Raw genomic sequence first — 23,689 nt, forward strand, 5'->3', positions numbered from 1 at the left:
GGTTTGGGCAGGAGCAGCATTGCCATTGCCCTGGGATAATGGCATCATTGCTCTGCCTGCCTCTGGTGTCAGCACCTCTTAAATCAAAATCTCTGGCAATTTTTCTTCATTATGAGGAGAGGGTTTGTATTGAGTGGTTTCAGAAAAGAGGTGTCCAGTTCTTCCAGGGAAGGGAGCCTTTTTGGGGCTTGGACTGTCTCCCACCTGGCAGCAGTGGTGACTGGATCACAAAGCCTCCTGGAGCCCCTGGACCATTCCTGGTAGTGCAGATTGTTGTGTTAGTATTGTAATAACTTTACTTTGGTGGTGATTGTGCTTTGATTTTTAAAACTGGAGTCCTCTGACTTTAAATTTAAGTCTGTTTGCTGAAGTATAGTGACCCTGGGGCTGTGAAATCTAGTTCTGAAAGCTACCTGTATTTGTGGGTAGAGGAAATGTAGTGATTGCTAAAGTGAAGACAGTGCTAGCTGAACACAAACCCCAGCCTAAATTTTATGGCTGTCCTGCCAGGGGCACAAATTTTTTCAGACTTACCCTCCTGGCCTAGCAAGACTTTTCTTGTGCCAGTGAATGTGTGTTAGGAGCTGGGAGGAAAGCCAATAACTCCTGTGTCATGAGGAGCATGTCTCAAGACAAAGAAAGTGTGAGTTTAGGTGCCACATGAAAGCCATTTCTGCTAATGTGTGTTCCAGCTTTTAAAATATATAAAAAAGTATGGTCTAATTCAGAGTAATAAAGCATTCCATGCATGCTCTGTGACCATGCTTTATTAGAAGTGAAAAAAATAATCTTAGTTGGAGACAATTTGATATGAACCACCCCATCCTTGACTTGGACCTGCTTGAGCCATTAACTGAGAATGGGGCTAATAGTCTGGGAGTGAACTGCTGGGCAAAGCTGAAAAGGGAATGAGGAGCCACCTCCCAGCCAAGAACAATCTCACTGGGGCAGATAAACCCTCTGGCACTTCTGAAAAACCACACCCATTTTCATCAGATGAGCTCCTAGACTGGTGCTTCAAGGCAAAAGGAACAGCTTCTGGAAATCAGGTGAGTCCCCACAAAAAAAAAAAAAAAAAGAAAAAAAAAAGAAAAAAAGAAAAGAAAAAAAGCAAATAGAACTGCAAAGTCCTCAGATATCTGCACTTCTCTGTTCCAGCTTCCTGTGCTACTGAGCAGCTCCACGTAGGAGAGAAGACAAGAAAAATCTTTGGAAGAAGAAAAGATCAACAGCAAAGATCACATGGAAATGGTTTGTTGAGGTTTTCAGACCTGCCTGACTTGTGCTTTTGGCCCTGAGCTTTGGTTCTTCACCTCCATCTGCATCCACAGGTAGGAAGGGAATTGCTGGCAATGCCCTGAGAAACGTCTTTCCTGCTTTTTTGTGCTCTCAGCTCCCATGCCTGGGTGACTTACCAGTGCTGCTGAAGCTTAGTAATGTTTGTGCTTGGAACACAAGTCCCCACTAGGCTTCCAGAAGGAGCTTAAGAGTCTCTGAGGGGTGTGTGTTTTTTTTGGTCCAAGATACCTTCTTTTTTGAAAGCCTCAAGCCACTCTGCTGAGTGACTGTTAAGAAAGCAGGGGAGAGGCACACACTCCCCTTTCATATTTGACTTTGCAGATGTTTGGCTTTGGGGACAGGGCATGTTCAGCAGCTGTGCATTTGGGCAAGAGCAGGTTTGCTTTTCTATTTTTAACATCCTCCTTAAGGATGTGTTGTTTGATCTGAAGCCTGGTGTCTCTTCCCTATTGATGAGCTGTCAGTCTCGGGGCTTGGAGCACTGCTTGGATAAACCTCCACTGTCATATTGGCTGTTTTTTATAGCTGATGACCTTGGGGTGCTTTCAAAATTCATGGCATAAAATGTAATGCATCAACACGGGGATCAAATGTACTGTTGCAGGGCAAGGGCTTCTCTTGGCCATAAAAAGGCAGGTATTCAGAAGCAAAGCAGTCACTGGTGTCAGCAGAGCTTGGGTGGGAGGTGAGGAACTTCCAGCTGTGTGTGTCTACATTTCCCATTAGAGACAGCAGGTGTTTGGGGGACACAGGGCCATGCAGCAGAGAGGAGAGGTGGAATTGGAGACTGATGGGATACAAATGTCATCTTGAATGATGGCCCTGGTGGCTGCACCTTCTGCCCTCCCAAATGGAAGTGGGCTCAGCCCACCAGAAGCAGAGAATTCGGCCACTGAAGGCAGTTTTCTCAGAGCAGTGGAAGAGCTCTCCCTGCCTTTAGCCAAGGCTGTGACACTGTCTTGCTCTGAGCAGCTGAATTACAACGTGCTTTGTGGTGTGTGGGCTGCTGGGAAACTCAGAGTGAACCTTTGGCTCTGCTCCGTGTCCTTCAGCAAGTCACAGGAGTGGATTATTATGTCTTATTTTGAGCAGCTGAATTACTGTACGCTGTTGACTCCATGAGGATGCTGATGGGTGGACAACATCACGGGCTTTTTGTGCCTCAGGGACCTGAACTTCTGCACGGGCATTCAAAGGTTCTCAGTTTAATTCAAATCAATACAGCATTTGGGATTTTGTAGTGGGTGCAATGACAATTGTAGGAATGGAAAACAAGGTACTTGAAAGAGAGCTATCATCAGGTATCAAATTCTCATTTGAAATGTATGAATCTTCAGGCAAATAACTTTTTTATTAAAGGAACACTGTCAAGCATCATTCTGATGCTATATTTAGCTTTTAAATTAAGTGCGCTCCGAGATCTTCACTTGCTGAGTGATCTGAGCCTTTTGTCTGCAGCACAGTGGCAGTAAGAGCTCTGCCAAGACCTCCACCATATGTGGACTGATGTCTGTGTAATGCTGGGGAGGGGCTCTGGAGCTGCAGTGCCCTTGGAAAGAAATGTTTGGCTGCTTTTAAGCAAAGTCACGGTCTGCAACCTCTCTGTCCTTCACATTCCCAAGTGGAGAAGTTCTGAAGCAGTTTTTAGTGCTTGTGTGTGTAAACACTGAAATGTTTGGGCTTAGAAACTTACTGGTGGTTCTTTGTGTGGCTTGGAGCACTGTATCTTCCTGTTTCAGGAAAGGGAGACTGTCAGGAAAATGGACCTACTCAGTCTGCTGGGCAAGAAAAATATCCTAGAGGTGAGATGAAGGGAATGGATGTGTGGAGGACATGCATCTTGTTTATATGTCGCAGTTGTAGCTGTCAGGTGTGGGAATGAGCTTTTTCAGGCAGTTCCCAGTGACTGTTGTGTACTCAGGGCAGGTCTGTGTCTGTACAGACCATGCACTGAGTGGTCCTGGAGGGGTGGCAATAAGGTGAAAGTCTCCTGGCACAAGGGGACACAGAGCCAGATGTGGACCACTGAACAGCTGTTGAGATGTGCTGCTCCATGCCCTGCACAGCCCCATCAGCAGGACAGCTTTTCCAGAGAGGGAAAAAAAAAAGGACACCTCTTCAACAGGCACATTTCTGAGATTGTGGGGGATAACGTCGTGAATTCTGTGTGTGTTGGAGGTCTCAGGTATAACCTGGGCTCGCAGCTGTGCTCCACCCAGTGTGAGGTGTGCTGTCACCTCGAACGTGATGAAGGAAGGGAGGGCATGAGGTTTTCCAGCTGACACCGCCAAGAGAGCCAACTCCCAGCCCTCACAGCAGACCCAGCATCCCTCCAGCAGCCACACGATGGCAGAAGAACCAAAGATCACAGCAAAGAGCTTTTAAAACAGCTGCAAACGGGGAAGGCACCTGCCTCTGGCTCTGCTGGTCTCACCTCTTACATGGGCTAATCCAGACCCCACCAGGAATCCTGCCCGGCCAAGAGCCAGTTGGGGGGCTGTGCTGCCCCACAGCTCCTTGGTGGCTTCTCCACAGCGAGGTCACAGCTTCATATCTCCATGCAGGAGGTCTCCCATCATGGCATCACATAGCCCAGGACTTCACACAGCTGAAAAAATCTGGGAATGGGGGTAAATTAAAATATTGCAGGTAGCTCCTGCCTGCTCCCACAGCACCTGCTCCCAGAGCATCCAGCTCAGTGTGATACCTACTCCCAACAGACCTTGTACCTGCTCCCAAAGCACATCACTCCGTGTGGTACCTGCTCCCAGAGCATCCTGCTCAGTGCAGTACCTGCTCCCAAAGCACATCACTCAGTGTGGTACCTTCTCCCAGAGCATCCTGCTCAGTGTAGTACCTGCTCCCAGCACACCCAGCTCCCTGTGGTACCCTCGGGAGGCTGCACTCCCTCTCTGCAGGTACGAGGGAGGTGCTCCCTGGGTGTCCCTGGAACCAGGCTCTGGGCAGAAGTGCCTCCCCCGCTGCAGGGCAGAGCCTGCACTGTTCAGCTGTTCCCGAGGGAGCCACAAAGCCCCTCCAGCTCGCAGCTGGGAGGAAGAAAGGCAGGATTAGCTGTGGGCATTGGACACCTCGAGCCTCTCGCCGAGCCAAGTGAGAAGGGTAACTTCAGGCGTTTTGTGCTCTGAAAAGCCTGGAGGCTTGGCAAAAGCAGCCACTCACTCAGCTGTGCAGCCTCCTGTAAACTGAAATGCCCTCTTAATGCTGCTGAAAAGAGAAAATAATGATTGCACTGGAGAATAAATGAAAACCGAGGCTAAACATGAGATCATTGTGCTGACATTAGCAATTATCACCCTAAACACTGCTGCAGGCACTCAGCATCAGGGAGAGGTGATCTCTGAAAGCAGAAACCTTTAGCTGACTTTCTCAGGTGTAATTAATTTCTTTAGATGAACCACATCACAGACAGCAAACAACAACAACAGCAAAAAAAGTAGGAGAAATTTGGGTTCCTTTGGTGAAGGACAGGTAATTCATGTGTAAAACTTGTCAGGGGAGATCACATGCAATTTTGTACAAGTACAGCCAGCTGACTTTGTAGCACTTTCTCAACTGTCACAGAAGTTTGGGTTCTGAGGGATCTGAGGGGCAGCATTAGGATCATCCAGTCTGACCTCCCTCATACACAGTTCACAAAATTTTTCCCAGGAGTTGTACAAAATACATCTTGGAGATGAATTCCAAATAACAATGCTCTATAAGCTCACCCAAGCAAGACCTTTCAATGTACAATCCTCTAATTATTAAGAAATTGCACCTTCACTGGAGGTAGCAAATTTCTGCCTCTAGCTGGTCTATGTGTGTTTATAAACTCCTTTGCAGACCTCCTGTTTTATAAATAAATCAATAGTCATACTACCTCTCTACTGTTTTTTTTTAAATAACCTAAAAAAAAGGGCAGTTTCTCAAATTTAACCTTTAAGACTTTAAGTTTCTTTTTCAAGTTCTTATTTGAACTCTCTCAGGATGTTCCAGATCCTACTACAAAATTCTACAGCTGAACCTGGGACAGGAGCCCCACTATAGGACCAAAGCTGCTGCTTCTGTCTTTCCATTCCCCACACCATGTTGGCTCCTCGGATCACACAGGTTGCCAGCAATGTGAGTCTTCTATATCATAAAGAAAAAGACACCCAAAGCAACGTTATGAAGAGAAATGGACATTTTCTGTCCATCAGACAAGAGAAGAAATGTGTGGGAAGGGAGCAGGTGAACTTACTCTACAACACTTCTGAGTGTGAAGAGACTGTTTGTGCCACTGGCACATCTCATGGTCATACCTCTGGTGCTGAGCCATTTGTGGGGTCTCTCTACTGTGATTTAAGAACAAGGAGTAACCAACTGTGCTCTCAGTCAGTCACATCTGGAGAAATCACAGCAGATATTCACTTACCAAAAACAAGGGACCTGCCTGGACCAGAAAATGGAACTGATGCTGCAAAGTCTCTACACTTGAAAATACTGAAGATGGCTACACTGGGACAAACTCACCACTGAGACAAGCATCATGATTCTTGTAAAGATATGCTTTCATCAAACCCAAGATTGGCCTTATCCACTCTTTAGGACTCAAACTGTTGTGGAGACCAACAGGGCAGTACTTAGTAATGTGTCCTTTTCAAACATGCACTTTTCATTAAGTAACTTTTTTTAGACAAAGAACTTTTCGCGAGAGGATGAGAGGATCTGCCTGATGAAATATTGACTCTCCCAATTCATTTTAGATTCTCAAGCATCATTCAACAGCTCTGAATTGACTAATGGCCATCACAGCAAATGGATTTCCACCTGAATCTTTAGTTCTTGTCTGAATGATATTAATACACATTGTTTATCACTAATGAGCTCTAGAATATGATGTTAACAGAAGCAATTAAGGCCCAGAATAACTATCTGCAACACTGTGCTGGGGCTGAATGCATGGGTAATGAATTACTTCCCTAGCTCAGCTCCAGTTTCCTCACTGCAAATCGTACGTCAGATCTCAGTAAGCTCATCTGAGTGTCCCTGCTGTTGCCTTCATTTCTAACTTGTGTGTGCCAGATGTTATTTATAAAAGAAAGAAATACAGAGTTGTTTTTTTTTTAAGACCTAGCCTTGTGGGTTTTATTTGTTGTTGAGTGATTGCAGCCACCTTCAAAGTGAGGTGTCATATTAAGACTACCTTTCCCTCTAGCAGGCATAGATTTAAACTTCTCCTAAGGTGTTTAAGTTCAGGAGAATAAAGCTTGACTCAGAGCACTGTTTAGCCAGGATTGCCAGACCCTGACTTCTTGTGCAGATAATCACTACAAAGAGCTCAGGCACTTCAAGGGGGTTTTTTTGCCTGCTCAGAACAAGAGTGTCTCTCAAAAGTCTTTGGTGAACTGCTGCTTCAGGGCATCACTTCCATGTCACTTGTGGCCACAAGAATTTAAAAGGTAAGACTGAGATGAACAAGAAAAGCAAAGTACGATGCTACCCAGATAGTTTTTGTTTTGCACTGTTGACCTGTCCCAGCAAAGGCTGGATGTACCTGTCTTTAATGGACTATATTAAACACTGAGTCTTCGAGGTACTTTGGAGCTGACTTGGTCCTGAAAAGTCAGGACTTTTGTCATTTGCTACGTGACAGCAACATTCCCACAAGTGAAGATGAGAATTGCTGTTAAGTCTCCAGTTTAAGACTTGGTCATACACTTGAAGCTAGAGAATTTTAACTATTGACTTCAGTAGGAACCTGTTGTAAATAAAGCTCAACTTGAACCAACTAAGCTTTTCTGTGTTCCAATACACTGAATAATACACTCACCTGGTCTTTACAGAGTCTTGAAGGAGAATTAAGTAAACTAGAAGTATCAGAAAACAGGATAATTTCCCTCATACTGTAAGAAATTGCTGAGACAAGTCAACAACAGTGTGAATTTACTATTGTCAAGTATTTTGGCGGGAGGCTTAAAATCTGCCTGAAGATTCTCTGTCAGTTTAAACTGAGAAAACGTGAACAGCCATGAACCCATTCCATAGGCTCAGCCTCTTGCTTCTCTGCAAAAGAGCTGGCATCCTACATCTGTGAAATTTTCCTTAAATAAGACCAAAACAAACAGTTTGGGCTGTTTAGGCTCACCTGGCTGGCTTGGACTGTGCTGCACTGCTGTTCCTCTCAGCCCCAGCTCTGACTGGTGTTTTTAAAACACTCATATGAAATGAAAGTTGAAATGTAGCTCTTCAGGCAGCAAAGTGGAACACACTTAACTGCTGCAGGTGAACCAGAGGATTTTTACCTGTCTTCACCTACAGATGTTATCATCACACCTACAAGCAGGCTCTGCACGGGGACATTTTTGATCTCTGACTGATGCTTAGTACCAAATTAGTCAGCAGTTCTTTTTTTTTTAATCATTATTATTTATTTTTAAGGAGTTATCTATCTAAGGACCAAGATGAAAGCAGTGAGTGCATCATTTCATTGTGCTGACTTGAATCGCAGTGTCACTTTAATTTGCAGCCACTGAAGCAGAACCTCACCAAATGCAAAGGAAATACTTCAGCAATTAGCCTGCACTCAGCTCAGTGCTGCAGGAGTCAGGCTGCTGCAGCAGCCGTGCCACTGAGCTCGGGGACAGCCCCAGCACCCAGCAAAACCTGCAGGGGAGGGTGCAGCTCTGCAATAATGGGGCTGTGTCACTGCTCAGGAGAAAGGGAGACTTCCTGGGACACCTCAGAACAACATCGTCCTGAAAGGAGCTTTAAGAAGTCAAGTCTGTGCTGTCACTTTTTCTTTGCTTGCTTATTTCTTTATGTATATATATTTGTGTATATATATATATGGGAATTGAAACAAGTTTATTTCATGCAAATTTTTACTTGAGTAGAGGCAAGGTTATTAAGGAACTTCTGGAGTTACAAGGCTTCTTGGTTTACTCAGGAGAAGACTATGTAATTCCACTGAATGAGGTTAGAATAGAAAACCCGTGCTCTAAGTGTTGGGAGAAAAACAACAGTAACAGCCAGGTACTCACCACTTGTTACAGCATGGGCTTGGATGAGCTTCCTCTGCTCCATATCCAGCCTCCCTGGGCAGCTTCCTGTCATGTTGGGCTCCATGGCTCCCCTCTGGATCCTTCAAAGCTGACTCAATACTGCAGGGGGAAACAGGACATGACACATTCACAGTTTGGATACAGAAAGTGGCAGAAGATGGACCAGTGTCACTTTTATCACTGTGCATTAGCAGGTATTCTTTATCATCTCCATTACCATTGCCACTCATTTCATTTAAGGCAGAAATGTCCTCCTGTACAATCACAAAGACACATCCCCATCTCCTCTGTAACTGTAAATAGAAAATTCACAGTTTCTACAAATCAGGAAAGAAGAGAATAACTTTCATTTTACATAGAGGCCAACTGAGACATCAAGTAACAAAGTTTATTCAAGGTCTACAAAAAACCTGGGACAGTGTTGCAGGCCAGACCTTCACTGGCTGATGCCCAGGATCAAATGGGCAGTCAGCTCCTTTCAGGACCAGCAGCACAGCCCTGCAGGACTGTCCTTCAGAGCCTGGCCAGCTGGGTGCCAACCCTGCCCTTGTGCCAAACAGACACAGGTAATTCAGAACAGAGACACCCCCAGGGCTTGTTTGCCCATTAAGATGTTGGGAAGAGAGTTCAAGCTCCTTTCCAGATCCCTGGGCAGGAGCAGCTGCTGCCTCTGTGTTTACTGACACCTTAGAAAGGCTGCCATCCCCCTGCAACACCCACTTGCTCAAGATGCCAGGAACTGAGCACCAAACACCCCTGGCCAGAACTGAGCACCAAACACCCCTGGCAGCCCTTCCACGGCCGGACCACCCTCGCCAAGGGGGATGGAAGGCACTGGGCTGAAGCAGAGACACCCCCAAAAAGAGTTTAAACCCCGAGTGGCCGTGGGCACCCCCCCAGTGCCCCGGGACGCCCACCCAGCCCATCTGCCCCTTTGTGGGGGCTGTCCCAGGGGCCGGGGGGTGGCCGTGGGTGCCACAGGAGGCACCTGCAGCTCGCACAATGGGCTGTGGGTGCTCGGGGGAGAGACAGATTGATGTATTGTGTGTGGGGGAGGAGGCTGTCACTGGAATCCATGTGAACCCGGGCTCTCGGGGCAGGGCAGATTGACAGCTTTTGTAGGTCGCAGCTCTCTTTCAAAGCTCTGCTTTATAGACAGTAGGTTAGGGGGCCCGGGCTTTCACTCCCATAATTCGAACAGGGCAATCATCAGCATTGAGAATTTCTTCTCTCTCTCTCTCTCTCTTTTTTTTTTTTTTCTTCCACCCCCTTGTTATGCATTAAATGATTTCAGTGGAGGAATGTGCAGCATTAATTAGAATTGGTTAGCAGATACTGAGGGGAAAAGTTTCTTCACAACAACTAAAGGAGGTGTCAGTGCTACAAAGAGGGTTTTGTTTTCGCTCTCCCCCGCATTATCAGTGCAATATGTAAGGTAGCTATTCTTTTCATTTAAATTAAGTGGAAAGCTACTAAATCTTGTTTTATTCTCCCCCCCCAAAAAAAAAAAAAAAAAAAAAAGGGGAAAAGGTCCTTAACACTTATCTTTTAACTTCTTTTATTTTGCAAGGTTAGTGTTTACTTTTGCTTTCAGTCCTGCCCATTAATCGGCCTGCAAAGATGTGTATCCAGTTTTGTGTATCATTTAGCTCTCACAATTATAAGCCAGCACAACTCATATATGAGGATTGTCTGCTGATTAAAGCAACAACTTTACCATTTAAAATAACAGGCGCTCGTCTAGAGGGACACATTGAAATTCAGAAGTGTGGCCGGCTGTTCTCTGCAGGGATTTCCTCGTTTCTTTCAACCTTCTAAATAGAAGTTAAGCTAAAAGATGGCCTTGAGCATATAAAGTAAGAGCTTAGAAGAAATGCTTGTTAATATATTTATATATGCTTTTTATGTCATTCCTTAAAAACTTTTCCCATTGACAGTGTGCAAACAAATATTAGCCCTGATACTGGTTAAATATTTTCTTCCATCAAATGTACTCAACTAGTTTACAAAAAATTATTTACAAAATAAAAGTTAAAAAAAAAAAATCTTGAATGACTGTCAACATTTAACAAGAGACACAATCCTAAGTGCTACACTAAGGCTAATATCACATTCCTTGTTTTCTGGTAAGGGTTTAAAAATTACCAAATTATTACCACCATAAAGCATCATCTCCTAAGACATGTAAAGCCAGCTGCTGTCTCTAGAAGTAAATTACTAAGGCTCTGTGCCATGCAGATTCCCTTGCCACAAATCCCCCTGAAAAGTAAAGATATTTACACTGTGCCCACAGTACCAGTCAGCAAATGCTGCTTGTGTTCTTTTAACCAGGAAAAGTACAATTCCTGCTTGTTCCCCTTGAGGGAGTGCTGGAAAGTGCAGCCACAGGCAGAGTGGCCTGAGCAGGAGAGAGCAGGTATTCCCAGACAGGCAGTGGTCCTTTTCCTACAGGGCAGATCCCAGTGCCTGATATTTTATCTGACACCCACAAACAGGTCTGGCCTATGCATTATAAAGTCAAAACCACAGCTTAAAATGTAAACTTTGCTATTCAGTATCTAGATCTTAACAAGCTTTTATCTTCATCTTACTGGTAAATCAGGAGTTGCTGGTGGGAGACGTGATGTTAGAGGGGTTTTTTTTAACATTTTTTAAGGTGGCATTGCCACAGCAACTTTAAGAGCTGCGTAAAGATGAGCTAAACAGAGCCCATGCAGAGGAAGAGAGGAGTAATTTCTGCTGTGCACAGGATGCAGGGGGGTTTTAAGTAGAAATTCAGCAATATAAAAAGCCAGCTAAAGTATGTCACCTTCTGGCTGGAGACTTTTCCCCACCGTGGAAGGGAGGAACAAGCTTCCTAAACTTCTGACATTGTCTTGCAAGGAAAAGAAATCCATGGGATACGAAGAGTTATTTTCCACAGTGCAAAGTGCACCCCCCCCTAGAACTGCCAGTTCAGCTCCATAACTGGGATTTAAGCTCTGGGGGGCTGCACCAAGACAGGGAATAATTAATTAATTAATTAATTAATTAATTAATTAATCAAGTGCCTCTGCACGGAGTATCCCAGGCAGACAAGCTGTTTGCTGCCTGAGCCGCAGAGCAGCGCTGCTCTGGGGAGCCGAGGGCACTGCCAGGCTGGGGTTTGAAGCGATGCCCAGCCCCGGGGTCAGCCGAGGCAGCCCAAAGCCCTCCCTGCTCGGCCCCTTCCTGGCACTGCTCAGCAGGACCAGCTCGCTCCCTCCAGAGAGCAACCCCACCCCACGGCTCGCTCCTGCCAAGTTTGCCCGTGGCTCCTTCAGCCCGGCCCAAGGGCCAGCTCCTCTTTTCCCTTTTTTGGTTTTTTTCCCCCTGACCACGGCACCTCTCTCAGAGTTCTGCATCCCCCATGCATGTAAATGAGAGGGGTCCAATTACACGCGGGGGAGAAAGGGTTTAATGAATCGTGAAAAAGCAAGGGTTGCTTAGGAAGAAAAGCTCGATCCCAGCGCCCCCTCAATCCCCCCACTTGGATAAACGTGGGTTTGTCATTTTTGAGAGTGATGGGAGAATGCAGGGGAGTGAAGGAGAGGAACCCACAGCTGAATGAGCACCACGTTTGTTTGTGTTTACTGTGGCCCCCACTCGAAACCCCTGAAATTCACTTTGCAGAAAAATAGTTAAGCACAGAAGTTATGTCTCTCCACACAGCACGAACAAATGCAACACATAATTGCAGATAACTCTGTTCAAGTTCTCCCACATGGAGACATTCCTCTTCCTGCTCTCCTTTCCTCAGTGTGGATGTGTAAGGTCTTAATATGAGCTTAAAGGACAAAGAACAGGCAGAAGTTGGTTGTTATTTGTGAGGTCCTGTAAGACACAGCCACAGGTTACACAGTCAAAGCTGTGTCACCAACTCCCACGCCTGGCTGGCCCTGAAATGGGTTGGTTATCACTGGCTATCCCAGGTGAATGTGAACGAGACAGGGATATGATGAGCATTTTAAGGCAAACCACTCTAATTCAATATTATTAACATCAGGTATGATTTCATATGATTACCTTTAAAACAGACATTAAACCAATTTGATTTGTAAATAACCCTAAATATTCTTTCAGATGTCTTTTCCTTCTACTGTTTTTTTTTTATTATTATTTTTATTTAGTAGGATTAATTATTAGTCACTAGCTGTTGCTAAAATGACTTCAACATCTAAAATTACAGCAAGAAAACCTCCCAGTGCCCTCACTGGGAATTACACAGCACTGTGGTGCCGAGATGTGAACAGAAATGGACATAAACACTCGAGTTTGAAGATGGTCTCCCTTTTTCATACCAATGAGGGAATCACAAATACTGAGCAATTCCATCTCCAACCGAAACATAGCAGAGTTTTTGTCTGCTCAGCATCTTTAAAATTTGGCCTCAAAGTTTTCTTCTTTATTTGGGCATAGAAATACCTGTGGAATTGCACGTGGAAGTGGTTTCTTATTGAGTAGGATGCAGCTAGAAAGCAGAATGGCTTCCAGAGCAGCAGCAATGGGACAACTCTCTATGAGCACAAATTCACACAGGAGTATGAGCAACTTCTGCAATCACACCAAGCCTGCCCCAATTTTTTGCTAACTTTATCTAGAACTCTGCAAGCAAAATGCATAACTTCCAGCAGTTATGAATGAATATTTCTCATTAAAAGTGTGTGGGAATTAAAAGAAAGACTACTGCTTTGGTGCTGCATTATTGGCCAGACACAGAGATGAGTGGTAGAAATCCCTGATCTGACTGAAAGTGAATGAAGATTTATAGGAAGTCAGATGGAAAAACCAAATTGCTACTTCTGGACATAACAAAGCATATTTTTCCAACCCATTCAATTAATTTCATCCAAAGTGGTACAGAAAGTATCTTAAAGAGCACACATGTTGTAGACAAAATTTTCATATAAATCACTTGCCCTTTATCTTTGTCTGGCCCACAGAATGACTCAGCCAGATAAACTAAACCTTGCTCAGAAACTAACATTTAGAGAAGCACAGATGGAAAAAATACCATCTGAGTTAGAAAACAGTATCATACACAACTGTGTTAAGGGAAAGACATTCTGGAGCTTATAATTGTGATATATTTCATCATTGAGGTTGGATAAACAAAATATTTGCAGCTACAGATTTCACCAACAGGCAATTAACATGCTATTAACATGTTTTCATGAAGGACCAAACACCACTTGGGCTTGAAGGACATTTTTTTTTTACATTTGTTTTCCAATTAGCATTTTAAGTTATTTAAGAGCAATGCCTTCTTAATGCATTTTGGGGTTATCTTCTTTTTTTTTTTTTTTTTTGTAATTCAGTGCAGAAGAACAGTTCTTTAATACAGCAAAAAGTAAAAAAAAAAAAAAAAACAGTACAAAATTTGAACTCACTCATGAGACATTTTTTTTCATATTCTTACCTAACCAAATATAGTTAAAAACACAAAACCACGTAAATGCTCCATTCCCATATCCATGGGAGACACCACTACCAGAAGGACCATTTTCTGCATCAAATCATAAACCTGAAACTTTTCTTTCCCATCAGTTCCTTCCCTGTGACTGTTTCTCTGGTGCTTTCACCACATCACTTTTTCTGCCCTGCCCGTGCATGGCAGACATTTGGGGTGCTGGTCACTTGGGTTGGGACACTTCTCATGGGTCATCAACTCAACCTCCACCTCCTGGAGAGGGGGTGGTGCTTTTCTAGGCTCTCTCCTCAGCAGTGGGGTGGGAGGAGACCCAGAGGGTTTTCTTTCTGCTGAAGAGCACACAAACATTTTCATGCTCCCAGACTCTCCAATCCCTTTTTTCCCTGTTTCTGTGCTAACTCAGTGAACACACACACCTTGCCTCATTCTTCAAACCTCCTGCTTCTTCCTACAAAAGTGCTACCAAGCAGAGCAAGGTGAGCCACAGGGGGATGGCACAAGGTACCCACACCAACCAGGGAAACAGCAAAGATCTGCCTGTTTTGGTCCACCAGCTCTGGCACATCTGCCTTTAAGATTTAACTGCACGTGAGTTATGTTTTCATGAATCAGTTCTGGTTTTCACAACCCAGGATTTGGCTGTTTGCACAAAAACCCTTTGCTTTTCTCTCGACAGAAAACACACTAAAGTACACTTTCGAGTTGTTGTAGATTTTTTTAAATTTTTTTTTTAAATGGGGAAACATTAGGTAATTAAGGAAATCATGCACCATGCCATGTGGAGGCCTCCTAACAAATACAACTTTGGTGGCCATGACCCTGGCCAGAGGAAGAAGGCTGTGATGTCACCTCATCCCCAAGTCCCAGTTTCACGGGTAGTATCTCTGAAAGGAATTGTCTAAAGGAGATTGTTCCTTATGAAAAGTTCACATGATGGAGTCTGAAGGGCTTGTTTCACTTGGAGCCCAGCGGGACAGAGCTGTTTGGAAAGAAGCATTCAGTGTGTTCTGTTTTGCTGAAAGCTGTCACAGTGAACAAGTACTTAGCAAACAGCATGAACAAGGATATGAACTAGAAAACTAGCAGGGCCCTGACAACATTGTAATAGTGGGCTCAGCTGCTCAGAGCCTGCACAGTGATGCATGGGGGCACGAGAGGGAAAACAGAACTAGATTTCTGTATTTTTAATTTTTTTAAAGGTGACAGTTTATCATTGCTCCAAACTTGTTTGTATTGTCATGGTCACTTCTGGCACCAGTGGGAGGGGGCAGCACCCTGGCAAGAAGAGGTGCAGGGCAGAGGCACAGCACACAGCCCAAGGGCTGAACTGATTGATTTAAAAGCAGTCAGTTCTTGTCCTATTGTCCTGCTTTGTAATGTCTTTACTTCTGTTATGATGGGCTGCCTGTTTAAGCTGTCACTCCTCTCATGTCTAATCCATATTTAGCACTGAATGAAAGCTCCCTGAATCCCAGCCCAGAACTGGAAGAGCACCTGCCATTCCACACCTTTGAAAAGAAGCCACTTTCACTCAAGCACCTAATTGATGACACCATATAGGTACAGACTAGCACCAATAAAGACCTCCCTCCCCCTACCCCACCAGACTACTGAAGGCTGCACAACATTCGAAGACATCAAATGAGTAGGAAATAAAAATAGGATAAATATCCTCCTTTTGGTTTTACACACTGCATCCACATCCTTGTTTCTCCTTCAAGCCTCAAAAATGCACTAACCACACCTTTTCCCCATCATTATGACAGTTCTCAAGCTTATGATGAGCAGAGTTTCAAAAGTAAGTAAATAACTTCTTATTTATCACCTCTAACATGTGCATTTTCCTGGACAGAGAAAGCCCCAAAATGGTGTCCTTTGCTACAGAGGACTAACAGTGCCTTCTCCAGGTTGTCTTCTACTAAGAAATTTACACAAAATCCCTTTTCCCTCATTTCTTTTACAAGAACAGAAGACTTGGAATGTTTGGGTGAATAGCCCAGCACAGCACCCACCTCTTTGCTTACAGACCTCAACAGGCTCAGTATGAAAGCAACTTTTCTAGCCTGTAGGATGTCCTGTGGGTTTTATCAGATCCTGGGATATGTTCCTGCACCTGTCATCCATTCCCTTCATACTCTCTGTCATATCTAAAAACCTCTGCTAATGGTTTGTGGAAAGAGCACAAGGGGAGGAAGATGGGATGAAGAAGCACCTGCTCCCACATTCCCTGTCGAGATGGGTCTGAGCCACTATTCCAGTCCTGACTCTCTGACTGCACTTCCCTTCTCCATTCATGGCCAGTAACAGTATTATGGCTGCTGCCTGCAAATTTGGATCTTAATGTATAAGGCAAATTGCTTTAAATTGCTTAAAAATTATTATGAAGATTATTTTCTCTGGCCTCCTGTCTCCACACAGCCCATACACCACACACAGTAATCTTGGCATCTGAGGAATATCAGTCTTTGATCTAAGGCTTCCAAACCCTTTAGCATGAGAGGCAGGAGTGGTTTTTTTTAGTAATCCACATGGTTTCTGGCTGAGTTGTGCACTAAGTCCCTCCCCAACACTGACAGATGGCTGGCTTCAGGATGAGCTGTGTTCCAGGGAAATCCAGAGTTGGGACCATCAAAGTGACAGGTCTGTGCTGACTTTGCCTGGATCTGAGGAACTTGTTTCATCACTTTTTTGATATGCAAATGCATTATTTTCTGGTTTTCATGTAAACTGAGTATCAGGTGTTTTCTCAGACTCAAAAATACCTTGTGGGGTTGAACTTACTTCAACAATACACAAAGTTAGTCTCTCCCTCTGATAACCACATCCCTCAGATCCTGGGAATTGTGTTACAAGTTTCTTATCACTATAACAGAGTTTTTTCAGCAAAGCAAGTGTCTTTTGCAAGGAGACCAATTATGATAAGACTTTTCTCCCACTGATTTTTTCAGCTACTCCCTGAACCAGATAGCATGTTTTCATTACGAAAAAAAAAAGTGATCTCCCCCTCTTTTTTTTTCGCTCTTTTCAGCCCAAATCTCCCTTCATTTCAAGTGCACTACAGTGCAGAAGTTTGAAAGAGAAAGGACTAGGCTTTTTCAAAAATACCAGCATTATTTAGGGACCTGTAGCATAAACACTTTTAACAAAATAGCTTGGATTAGCTAGGAAAATCTTGTCTGTAGTGAGAAAATCTTCACATTATGCCCTCACCACAGGATGGAGAGTGAACACCCATGGAGAGGTGACCTCCAGGTAGAAACAGTGACATTTCCAGCTGGCAGAGCTGGCTGCAGGAGATGCCCCCACTGCACCCTGGTTGTGGCCAGCTGCCCAGCTGCAGGAGGGCAGGATGCACTTGTATGTCCCACCTCTGTCCCTCCACCTCTATAAAATATCTGCTGTCATTTTTATGACTTACATCTTTGTCTTTTGTCTCTAAATTTGCAAAACTACTTTGCCTCAACGGCCCTGTTCCCTGCAGCACCTGCAGCACCACAGACAGGATGGCAGGCACAGATCTGCTGCTAAAACTCTTGCTGTCCCATCTGCCTGCCTAGAAAATAGCAGCCAGCAGCAGGATTTTATGTCCTCACATACCATGGGTAAAAGACATTCTTTCTTCCATTCCCCTCCCCACAGATAGCCTGTATTCCTTGTGTTTAAGCTGTTTTCTTCCCAGGCTTGCCTATCTTTAACCCATGCACTGTTTGAAACTAAAACACAGAGCCCCTTTCATGCAGGGAGGGATGTGTTCCTGCCAGGCCCCAGTGTTCTAGGGAATTTGCCAGATCCCTCAATAATCTGATCCTCTGCCTTTTGGCTCCGATGTTCAGAGTTGGCTCTTTGGTCTGAGTCCTCCCAAAACAGGATCTCCATCCACTCCTCTATCGTGCTTTCCCTACTGCCTGGTAACCATGTGCAAGGTCCACCCCTCCAGCATTCCCTTCCCCAGCAGAGCTGCCCAAGGAAGCAGCACCCTCCAGAACACACAGGCACAGGCAAGAGCGAGGGATTTCTGTTTGCAGTGTCCCATTTAAGCTTTATGGTTCTCAGAGCACTTCAGTAAATGCCCTGGGTTTGATTCCCACAGCACAAAATGCCCTTCAAAGGGCTGCAGGAAGCCAGCAGAAGTGCCAGGAACAAGGAGAAGGAAAGTGATATAAAAGATGGCTCAAAGAGGGACTGGAAAGGGACCAGGTACAGCTGAGCTGCACTACCCTGAGCCCCCAGCTGCTGCCAGGTACTCTGGCCCCTCGCTGGGACAGCCAGCTCTACACACCAGGCTGCAGGGCCAGAGGGGAGACACCTCCCCTACCCTCTGGGGCTGCCAATTAATCATTGTGCACATGCTAAGGAAAAAGTCCGTGCCAACAAGCCTGCAGCAGTGCCAGCCTGAGAGAGAGAGGGGAGGTGTCCCCCTGTTCAGCTGTTCCACCACTGCACAGAGCCAGGGGCTGGAGGATGTCCCTGCTCCAGACATGGGCCGTCTGAACCACTTCCCTCACGAGCTCTTGTTCCCTCTCCTACCCAAAATGAACAGATTTTGCAGAAAAGGAATGTAATTTTAAAAGTCCTGAGTTAATCAAATGCTTTAAAAACACAGTGCCTGTGATACAATGGATCAACTTTGTCCAGGGTGTCAGCCCATTCACTCCAACAAGCTTACACCAGGGATGAATTTGCTCTGCTGCCTTTGTCAATAAAATTCTAGGTTAAAAGAGACCCTATATAGAGCTGGTCCCAGAAGTAATTGCTAGTTAATCAGCCAATTAACTGACCCAATGAGTAGGAAAAGGGAAAGGGGGAGCAAGGGGGAAAACAAATCAGTCAAGGTACGGTGGAACGTAATTCTTTAGGAGTTAATGTTAGAAACCTTTTTAAAGGGATTGCAGCCTACCTTGACTCATTCCCCTTCTTCTTTCCTTTTTCTCTTCTTCCCAATTTGTAATTGTTGGTTCCCCTAATTGGCTGATTAACTACTTATTACAGGCAGACCTGGAGGTATGTGGGATCCCGTTAGCCATGGAACTCAACTGCGTCCAGCAAAGCGAGGCTGAATGCAGCACAGCATCTGGATGGGCTGGTTTTTTCTTACCCACTCTGATGGCTTAGAGTCAAGTAGCATTTCATTTGAGAAGATCCTTTTTTAAACTGGCTCCTATTTTATTTATGCAGTACTACAAAGAAAGGGAAGGAGTTTTTTTGGACGTTCTGTTATGCAAACGTAATGATTTTTAGCAATGGGGTTTGTACCCCTTGAACTAACCCATTTACTGATACACTATCAACACTACCAGGATATTTCAATGAATGAGCTGGTACAGCTGCTTGATGTTACAATAATAAGTAATGACAATAGAATTAACCTCTATTTTCCTTTGATAGTGTTACCAGGCTGCTTTTCTACCAGCACACAGTGCTGGGAGATGAGTCCTGATGGTGAAAAGGGCAAGCTGAGAAAGTTACCCTCATTTCCACTCCTTGGATTTCTTTGGGGAACAGAGCAGAGCTCACCCTTGCATTTGTTGGCTTCATATAAGATTTATAGCAGGTCAAAAGGGAGGTACCAGTCAGTTCTGGTACATCCTGAAACCACATAGTCAAGGAGGAACCCCAAGTTGCTCCCTGAAGCTTTGAAGAGGAGTTTTGCTGCTTGTTCCACATAAAGCAGATCTCACAGCAACACTTTAACCCACCTTTTGCAGCATCTCTGTAGGCAGAGATGGAGCTGCTGCACATAAAACAATGACAATCACAACTACACAGGGCCCCAGGTTTGACCTCCCTAAAACAATACCTGTCAGTGCACGTGGTTGCACACACACAGGTTATTTTCTAAAGCTGGTGGAGTGTTTTGCTCGCTCATCCTCCTGTGTGGATAGTAAATAATACTCCTTTTTCTCTCCTCTTTTCTTGGGCAGCAGGACCCTGTGCAAAGCAGCAAATACTCCAACTGCAATTGTCCAGGGAGATGGGCATAGAATGGGTTCTCCTGGCATAGCCTCTGTTGCATAAACATCTTCTTCAAGTTCCACTTTCCTCCTTCACCTTCAGAAGAGAGTTTGGGATTTTAATTCTATTTAATGTTTGTGGTGATTTACTCCTCCTGCCCCTCTTTTCTCCCTCAGCAAAAGGGCAGGCTGAGCCTGGGCAGCCCATCCTCAACTGCATGTAAATCACAATCTGATTAGGCAGTGATATATTCATCTTTAACTCCTGTATAAAAGTTATTCAAGTATTTTGACAAAATAAGTGCTGTTTACTTTATACATTTTCTGCTAATTCTAAAGATTTCTGCAAACCTAAAGGATCTCATGGAATTTACAGGCTTGTGGCTTTGCTATTGAAAGTATAAAAGCATGCTAAATTAAGTTGATTTGCCTGTGAAAGAAATACGTCCATTATTCATGTCAGGGCCCTGTCACATCAAATTGAGGGAGTGAAGAAAACCCTTTTTTATCAACGTTTAGAAGCAAGGAAAAAACCAACCATTCAGGGGCTGAATTTCAATTGGGAGAAAGTCAGTCTGAAAGCAAGGTTAAAAAAAAAAAAAAGCTGGGGACATGTCTAATGTTGGAAATCAGCAAAGGGTGGGTTTGATTTAACTTTGGCTGGAATCTTTCAAACAGAAAGCCAGGACAAAACTCCAAGTAGCAAGGGGTACACACAGTCCCGATGTCTCTCATATGTAAACTTGTCAGAAGTAGTTAAGCTAATTCAAATTTAAAACTTTTCAGCCCCCTGTTCTTCCTGGGTGCTTCAAAATAATGATAAAAATTGTTAAACAAAGCATTGCATTTGTGCCCAGCTGATATATTTATCCACTGGTTATTACATGATTTAATTCTTATTAGCAGACAACATGTAAGGGGTTTAAAGTTTGATTAGCTGACAGATAATAGAAAAAAGTTTGGTTTAGATATAGGTGTTCTTTGGCTGTGCATGTCTGTACCAAGGGAGCTGACAGGATCAAAAATAGTCAGGATTGTTTCCTGTCCACTAAAAGACACACACACACACACACACACACACTCCCCCTATATATTTATATATACACTACTTCACATAGCCAGAAAATCTCCACTGATTTTTTATGATAGGTACAGACAAAATAAATGGCACGAGCCACCTTTTAAATAAAAAATTGATTTGCAGTCTGCTAAACTATTCAAATATAGGCAGAGTTAAAGGAGAAACTGTAAGGGGAATTTTACCCACTGAAATTCTTCTCATTGTCTGATGATAATTTCTCGTGTGTCCTGCTTGCTTAGCAAACAAAAAGCTTACAGTTCCTTCTCCCTGCAGTTGGTTTTTATAAGCTTAAAACCACCATGTTAAGTGGCATTTCACAGTCTTCTGCTTAAAGCCTAATTGGTTTAGACTGGACACCTCAGAGATATTCTTTAAAAGAAGCCCAGTTTTCATGCTGCTGACATTATTATACTGTACAGAGGGTAATTCAGCAGCTTGTTTTCCTTACACCATGTTTCTGGGTACCAGGCCTGCACATCATTTCTGCATGAAATTTGTTTTCTTACCTTTTGGTTTTCCCTGGCCTCCGAGCCCTGAGGTTAACATGTTTTCTGCTTTAAAGCTGTTATATGAAAGACACTTTACCACCTCATCCAGACACTCTCTCCAGCTTCCCAACTTCAAAGTCTCAAGCTGGGAAAGCAAATCTAAGTCCCAAATGCCAGACTCTGTGGCTGCTATAGGACCCTCCACTAAAGTTAAGTTCTTGTCTTTAATTGAAAATTGCAGCCAGTGTAAATAGGAGATAGTTTGCAGCAAGCTTGTCACAAAAGGAATTACCTCGTGGAGTGGCTACACTGGGGTAAACACAGGGGATAAAAAAAGAGAAAGAAAAAGAGAAAGAAAAAAAAGCCAGGAGTAAAAGAGAGAGGCATTGTGCTGTGGAGGTAGCATCAAGACAGGGATTAATGGCCAGAGGAATTGTATTTTCTGTGCTTTCAGCAACATTACAATCTCCCAAAAAGTAAGTGTTACTAATAAGCAGGCCAGTGAAGAAAGGTCAGGGCATCAAGGGAAATGGAAAAATCAGGCTCTGAAAATAACAGAAACCTTTTATTCTGTAAAAACCAAGCAAAGTGTTGCTGATCTGTTTATTTTTAGCAGTTACATTTGGGTCAACTAGTGAAGTTTGCTGTTTTAAAGGGTTGGCAAGTGATAGGAAGTGATGCATACCACAAATGCCATTTTCTGCCAACTTCGGTTACTTCCACACACCAACAACTTATTCCTTTCCCAGTACCTGGCTGGTAGGGAGGAATTCAGTTCCCTGCATTTTCCCTGTTGATATGTTACACGGATTTGGGGATGAAATCCAAGCAGCTGGCCCTGACAGAGCAGAGCAAGGAGAGAGTGGTGGTGGGAAGCAGGGCAGGATCCCTTTCCAGTGCTCAGACCTCTGCTGCCCTGGGGTTGTGGTGCTGGTACAGACTCACCCAACCTTGTCAGATCTTTGCAGTAACTCAGACACAGCAAGAGAAAGTGAGGAGAAGCCTGTGGTCTTCTCCTTTTCCCCACTCCTGGGAGTTGGGGTGAGTTGGGTTTTTGGCTCGTTGGACCCCCCTGAACTGGCTCAGTGGATGGTCAAGAAGAACCAGTGTTGGCAGAAGGGAGTGAGGGAGGGGAAAGGAAATCTCCTTTTTCAGCAGCACCTACAGCTTTAGCAGCTCTGATGCATCTGGGAGCTGCACCCTGAGACTCACTAAATTTAGGCTCAGTTCCTAATTCCTTCACCAACTCCCTGAATAAACCTGGATATGTCACTTGATACTTCCTGGCCTTTTTTACATAACCCTAAGCAGGGTATGAACACTGTCTTCATGGGAATCCATTCAGCAGCTGAGAGACATTATCATATTAAAATTATTGCTACTAAAATTATTGTTTAAGCTCACATACTGACCTCTTTTCTGCCTTGAATAGCTCACTTATGCCATGTCACATCACTCCATAACAATGGACACAGTTCAGCTATGGAAACTGGATATTCTGAAAAGTAACAGGATGGATACTAACAGGCAATAAAACTGTTCCATTGCTATCAGTGCACCTACTGCTGGTTTGTTTTTGCCTTTTTTTTAATTCATAGCTCATCATCTTCAAAATGCAGTTTTGAATGGAAGCCAACAGAGGCAGAGTCTAAAAATTTAGTGGAAATATAATTGAGTCTGTTCATACATAATGCAGAAGTACAGGAAACTGTGACGGGATTCAGAAAAGTATTCTCCACAATGGTTTTTCATGTTACATAACCTATTTTTAATAAAATATAGAATCTGTGAATTTAAGAGCACTGCTGACACAAAACAGAATCATACCATTATAAAGCAGGAAATTGCATATTTGTTTCTATTCACTTTTCAGTGGATTACAAGTTGCATTAATTCAAAACTCTCTTAGAAGTTTCTACAGCACGAATCTGTTGGATTCATCTGTGAGAAACAGAACTGATTAAAAATCCAAAATATATCCTAATTATCCAAATAAACTAACTTTAAAATGTCGTATTTTTGAGAGATCTAAAAATTCCTCACTTAGCCAAGAATTCTTGAAGTCCTCTTTCAGCTTTTCCTCTTCAATTGAATATTTACATGCTTTTTAACTTCTTGGTTTTAATGGTATTTTTTTTTTTTTTTTTTTTGTTTTTTACTGTCATGGGAAATAATTTAATTGTGCATGGTATGAGACTCTCTCCATGTGTACACAAAAACAAACGCCATGCCTTTTAAACTTGGATCAGAATGAAGTCAGAGAAAGAAAGCCCTTAGCTTAAGACATTGCCCATTATTATTCTGCTTACAGTGCACACTTGGGAAGTTTTCATGTCCATAACTCACTGTCTGCAGTGCACTGCACCTCTTAAAGATAT

General features: G+C 43.8%; 2 long non-coding RNA genes across 3 annotated transcripts in view; one reads left to right on the top strand and one right to left on the bottom strand.

Annotated features, from left to right (window-relative positions):
• LOC120322555 lies at window positions 1–6,549 on the top strand. The gene is made up of 3 exons (XR_005562331.1): window positions 1–1,049; window positions 1,159–1,331; window positions 5,286–6,549. It is a non-coding gene; the product is annotated as an uncharacterized LOC120322555 (long non-coding RNA).
• LOC120322554 overlaps window positions 2,299–23,689 on the bottom strand; it is a 26,553-nt gene continuing 5,162 nt past the window's right edge. Inside the window, exons 1-3 of one of the 2 annotated variants that reach the window (XR_005562329.1) lie at window positions 18,689–18,769; window positions 8,322–8,441; window positions 2,299–3,917 (exon numbers count right to left, since the gene is read on the bottom strand). This is a non-coding gene — a long non-coding RNA (uncharacterized LOC120322554). Of the gene's footprint in view, window positions 3,918–8,321; window positions 8,442–18,688; window positions 18,770–23,689 lie in introns of those variants that run through there. The other variant, XR_005562330.1, reaches the window with a different exon arrangement.

The sequence above is a fragment of the Pipra filicauda genome, unplaced genomic scaffold (genome assembly GCF_003945595.2).
Source record: "Pipra filicauda isolate LSUMZ 115617 unplaced genomic scaffold, ASM394559v2 scaffold9_size5747161_pilon, whole genome shotgun sequence".
Taxonomy (NCBI): Eukaryota; Metazoa; Chordata; class Aves; order Passeriformes; family Pipridae; genus Pipra; species Pipra filicauda.